Source organism: Cotesia typhae, unplaced genomic scaffold (genome assembly GCF_013202065.1).
Source record: "Cotesia typhae breed Kobodo isofemale line unplaced genomic scaffold, CoteBio_Ctyphae scaffold_152, whole genome shotgun sequence".
NCBI classification, from domain to species: domain Eukaryota; kingdom Metazoa; phylum Arthropoda; class Insecta; order Hymenoptera; family Braconidae; genus Cotesia; species Cotesia typhae.
Genome location: NW_027423776.1, coordinates 2,186,229 through 2,192,546, shown reverse-complemented (window position 1 = coordinate 2,192,546; position 6,318 = coordinate 2,186,229).

Below are 6,318 nucleotides of genomic sequence, written 5' to 3'. Positions count from 1 at the left end.
AAACATATGATTGCTTGAATCATATCGATTGTATTCTCAACTGTAGCATCAATTGGTTTTTTTAGAATCCTCCATAAACTCACTATGATCCCGAATGAATTTTCAATAGTTCTGCGTGCTCGACTGAGACGATAATTATAAATACTTTTTTCTTTATTCAAACCACTTCTACCAGGATATGGTCGAAGTAAATAGTTTGTCAATTGAAACGCCTCGTCTCCCACAAGAACATATGGTTGAGGTATTCCATCTACAGTTAGCAAGTCTGGTTTTGGTATGTTCATGTCACTATTCTCAAACTTCTGACCCATTGCTGAGCTCCGGAAAATCCCTCCATCACTTGTTCTACCGTAAGCACCAATGTCAACGAGCGTAAACAAATAATTAGCATCACAAACTGCCATCAATACAATGCTATGACTATTTTTATAATTGTAATATGAAGAACCTGCATTATCAGGACACTGCAATAATAATAATAATAATAATAATTATTATTATTATTATTATGATAATAATAATAATAATGGTTTAACATAATTCAGATATACACATCAAACTAATTCATTTATATGAAATCAAATATACCTGTATGTGTATATGTTTCCCATCGATAGCTCCAATGCAATGTGGAAATTGCCATTGCTTTTCGAATTCATCAGCAATTTTCAGCCAATGAGATTCAGTCAAAGGATGCGGTAATACTTTTTCTTTTAGACAACTCCATAGACCTTGACAAGTTTCGATAATTATATTTGCTGTTGTTGTTAACCCAACTAAATACTGATACGACATCGTTGACATTGAGTCACCAGTTGCTAGAAATCTAGAAATTAATTGTTATTATGGTACAATGATGACTACGCTAAATAAATTATCAACTATTTTGAAAAATTCTTACCGCAAAGTCATAGCTAGTCGTGCTGGAGCTGAAATAGGCTCTCTTACAACTTTTTGTTTTGATATTTTTGGGCCAACTAAACATAGAAGCTCTTCAAATTGGACTGCTGTCATTCGGATGTAATTTTCAATTTTTTCAGAATACGAAGAAAGAGTTGGGAATATGGCCTCAAAAAAGCCATAGTTTCGCCGTAATTTGAATAAAAGATGAATCCAAAATTTTTTTTTGTATATATTTTTTTCTACAATTTTGTATAACTAGTTAATTGCATAATAAAGCACTAATAATCCTTTTGCGCCTAATTTTTTTTTTATTTCAGCTTCACGGATTATTTTTTGACACTGATAAATCCACAATTGATAATCATATTCACTTCCCTTGTGGAAATAATTCTCCAAAAAAACTCTTGAAAAGTCTTTATAACTCTGAATAAGACTTTTCGAAAGTCTTCACATCCCTAACTAAGTGAAGGAAAGACTTAATAAGTCGTTAAAATTCAGCAAAACTCTTCAAAAGTCAAATTTTCCCTGTAATTTCGGACTTTCTCAAAGAGTTATTAAGACTTGATAAGACTTATTCAGTTTTACAGGAAAAGAAGAGAATATTTCTTTTCAAAAAAATTACTTATCAGAATTAAAGAAAATTGAAAATAAAACTATAAAAAAGAATTAATGCATGTTTTGTAAGAATTTTTGTAAAATAATATTTTCATCACGAAAATACTTTGATGGGCATCGAATCATAGTTGAGCAAGTCAAAACATCAACAGCAAATGAAATGCACTTGCTGTTGGAAACAGATACTACTCAAAGAGTAAATCCAATCGGTATTAAAAACAGACGCGATTACCTTTTTCGAAAAGCATTGAAGGTCGAACGAGTGAATTATTGGAAATAATACACTCTGATGTATGCGGACCAATGAGAAAAGCGTCAGTTAATGGGAAACGATATTTCGTCACATTCATTGATGACCGATCAAGGTGGTGTGAAGTGTATTTTATTACAAATAAATCCGATGTATTTGACGCGTTCAAGATCTTCAAAAAGGAAGCAGAAAATAAAACAGGAAAGACGATAAAAGCATTACAGTTAGATAACGGTAAGGAGTACTGTAACAAAGAATTCGATACTTTTCTCCGAGAACATGGGATACAACGCAGACTTTCAACGCCACACACGCAACAACAAAATGGCATCGCAGAAAGAAAAAATGGTACCTTGGTAGAGATGACGCGATGCATGATGCGTCAGGCAGACTCCCCTCCTCATCTTAGGGCAGAAGCATATAGCAAATTACATTAGGAATAGATGCCCAACAACTGCATTAAATGGTGGGATTCCATTTACATTGTGGAAAGGGAAAATACCTACAGTGGCTTATTTTCAAGTATTTGGTGCGAAAGCATTTGTTTTAAACAAGACACAAGGTCGAGGGAAACTTGACTCAAGGTCAGAGCCCGGTATATTTGTTGGATACGCGCAAACATCTAAAGCATATCGTATATATATGCCGAGAACAAGATCAGTTGTAATTTCTCGAGACGTAAAATTTGTCAACGTGTCAGGTTTTACTGGAGAATATAAAGAGATACTTGAGGAAAGTGAAAAAGAAAATTTCTCGATAGAAACAGAAGATACGCCAAGAGAAGAAGAGCCAAAAATCACGGAGATAGAATCGCGACGAACCCGCAAGCGAGCAGCAACACAGTCATGGGAACGTGTCGTACAGTCAGCCAAACGGGGCCGAGGACGGCCGAAAATAATTCGTACAGGATCGAAAGGAAGACCGCGAAAAATATATTCGAGTCCGATAGGTGAGACAAGCGGAAAAAGCGAGGCGTTATCTGAAGAAGAGAGAAATACGAAATACGAACTGATGTAGAAAGTATGGATACAAGTGATGAAGATGTGTTCACAAACTTTGCGAATTTGACAATAATGGAGAACCCCACGACCTGGAAGCAGGCGAAGAACACAGCAGAAGCCGATCAGTGGAAAAAAGCGTTAGAGGATGAACTGTTGGCGCAAATTAAAAATAATACGTGGGAGATCACCGAACGACCAAAAGATCGTCAAGTGATAGATAGTCGCTACGTATTTAGCACAAAATCAGATGGCCAAAATCTAAAAAAGAAAGTACGTTTAGTCGCGAGAGGATGTTCACAGAGACCTGGAGAAGATTTCCACGAAACATTCTCCCCAGTCGTCAGATCAACATCAATAAGATTAATGGCGGCAGTTGCAGCGGAGTACGAGTTAGTCATTCACCAGATGGACATCGTAACAGCGTACCTGAATGGAGAATTAGAAGAGAGGGTATTCATGGAAGTGCCGGAATGTCTTAGTGAAATACTGGAAAAAATTAGTGCGAAAAAACCAGTAGGTTCAAGTGGTGTAAATGCTAGTGATTCGCATATTATAAATACCACTAAAAAATGGTTAAAAATGTTAAATTCGAGTAGCGATAACGTGTGTGAGTTGAAAAAATCATTGTACGGTTTACGTCAATCGGGATTACGATGGCATAAGAAATTAGTTGAAAAACTAACTGAGTTAAATTTTAGAGCGTTACCACAAGATCCGTGCATGTTCATGTCCGAAAATGAAAATCGTATAATGTATATCGCAATTTATGTTGACGATATCTTGTGTGCTACGAATGATTATGAATGGTTAAGTAAAATAAAAGCTTCTTTGTCAAGGTCGTTTGAAACGAAGGATTTGGGTGAAATTAATAAGTGTTTGGGAATTGAGTTTTCACGTGACGATGAGTCACGCGTATATCTTAGACAAAGACACTACGTTGAGTCGATATTAAAGCGTTTTGATGTGAGTGAGTGTGAACCCATTGGGACACCAATAGAAACAAATTGTAAATTGGCAAAACCAGAGTGCGTGGATGGGAGTGAAATGAAAAAATATCCGTATCAATGCTTGATTGGTGCGTTAACTTATTTGGCAATTACGTCAAGGCCAGATATTACATATGCGGTAAATTATTTAAGCCAATTTAATACCGCATACAGTTCAGAACATTGGAAAGCCGCGAAAAGAGTATTGCGTTATTTGAAGGGCACGATCGAATGCGGATTAACGTTTGAGAAAACTGGATTGAGTTTGTTCGGCATAGTAGATGCAGATTGGGCAGGAAACGTTGTAGATCGTCGATCATATTCAGGGTACGGGTTTATTTTAGCAGGATCATTGATAAGTTGGGAGGCGAGGAACCAAAAAACAATAGCTTTGTCCAGCACTGAAGCTGAATATATGGCGATATCAGAAGCAACGAAAGAAGCACTATATTTACGCGGTTTGTTATGTGAAATGAAAGTGTTAAATGAGAATGAAACTATAAAGTTATTTAATGATAATCAAGGCGCAATTAAATTAGTCCAGAACAACGCGTACCATTTCCGAACCAAGCATATAGATGTAAGACATCATTTTGTGAGAGATATTTATAATAAAGAGATTATTGATTTGGAATATTTATGTAGCGAAAAAATGCCAGCCGATATATTTACAAAAGGGCTAAGCATGCCAAATCACTGGAAATGTTTAAATAGTATGGGCGTAAAATGCGATGAAGAGCGATGACATTCATACGCTCATCACTTCGAGAGGGGGTGTTAAGGTTGAGCGAAGTATATGAGCCCTGAGAAATGTACCTAAATATGTGTATATTATAACTCTATAGAGCCCTACAGGTGCATGTTATTACTCACCTTTCGGAGTAAATGCCTCGTGCCGTAGTATTAATCTATTTTATACTTATCTATTATACACTTATATATCTAATCTTATACAATACATTACATTAATAAACGAATCATCCGCTTCGTTATTTAACCCTTTATTATCATACCAACTGAAAATTGGTTTACAGGAATCAGTACAGTTAGTTATTACTCCCACGCAATTTTTTCCTTCACATCTCCCATGAAATTCATTTACATCATACAATATATAGTGATTGTCACCATCAAGAATATCGCCTGCTAAGAAATTAAAATCTCGAGACAAATCATCATTGGATGTAGATATTAATAACAATATTTTGTCATCCGCTTCAATTTCAGCTATTTTATGACCAGCATCAATTGGATTAAATTCAGCAATTGGCATACAACCATATTCATCCAATTTACGGTTATATAAATCATTTATATGTAGATAACATATGCAATAATCACCAGTATACTCAGACTGGTGGATCACTTCATAGTTAATAAAAATATTATTTTTTAAAAGTGCGGAATGTTTGTGAAAAACTGCTGTCGATCCTTTTAAATCTTTATTAGGTCGAGATAATTGAGGATTAGCATTTTCGTGGTGCGAACATTGGATAGTTTTAAGTTCCCGGGAAAAAATGATCAGACCTGACCATGCCTGTTCATGTATGATCAGGCCTGAAATTAGACCTGATCAGGCCTGTTCATGTATGACCAGACCTGAAATTAAACATGATCATGCCTGATCAGACCTGTCCATGCCTGTTCATGTCTGAAGTGTTAAATACCTCAGGCCTGACCAGGCCTGTCCATGCCTGATCAGACCTGTCCATGCCTGTTCATGTCTGAAGTGTTAAATACGCCCATGCCTGTTCATGCCTGATCAGACCTGTCCATGCCTGTTCATATCTGAAGCGTTAAATACCTCAGGCCTGTTCATCCCGGGAAAAATGATCAGACCTGACCATGCCTGTTCATGTATGATCAGGCCTGAAATTGGACCTGATCAGGCCTGTTCATGTATGATCAGGCCTGAAATTGGACCTGATCAGGCCTGAAATTAGACCTGATCAGACCTGTTCATGCCTGCTCATGTCTGCTCATGTCTGATTTTTCTTTTAGTTCTATTTTTAAAATTAATTTGTTCCGTATGACGCATCAATTTCTATCCCCTTATTAATTTTAAATGTACAACTTTCATTTAAAATATCGGCTTAAGCATAAAGTTTTTGATATCCAAAATAGATCAGTTGATATCGATAGGCGATAAGTCCTTTCAAGGTGTCTGTTATTATCTTAAGCTACGCCTTGGTTCATTGCTGTAGTATGAAAGATTGCTGAATTGTAGAGCATACAGATAATTCTTAGTTACCTATACGTTTTGAATAAAAAAAAAATTTTAAATTAAAAGAAAACAACAAAATTATAATTCTGGAATAAACCTTAAAGAAATTTTTTTATTACTGTGCATAGAGCCACATGTTAATGGAGTAAATAAAATACATATCCGTTTTAAACAAATAACTCTGATATATAATAAATTATTAATAATTAATAAACTAGGCATAGTTAACTTCCTTAACTGTAAAGATAAGTCATGTATGAAATTAAAATTACTTGAACTAGTTTGAAAGATACCTCTAATGTAAAGATAAGTTATATGGTCAAGAGGTAAAGTAACAGT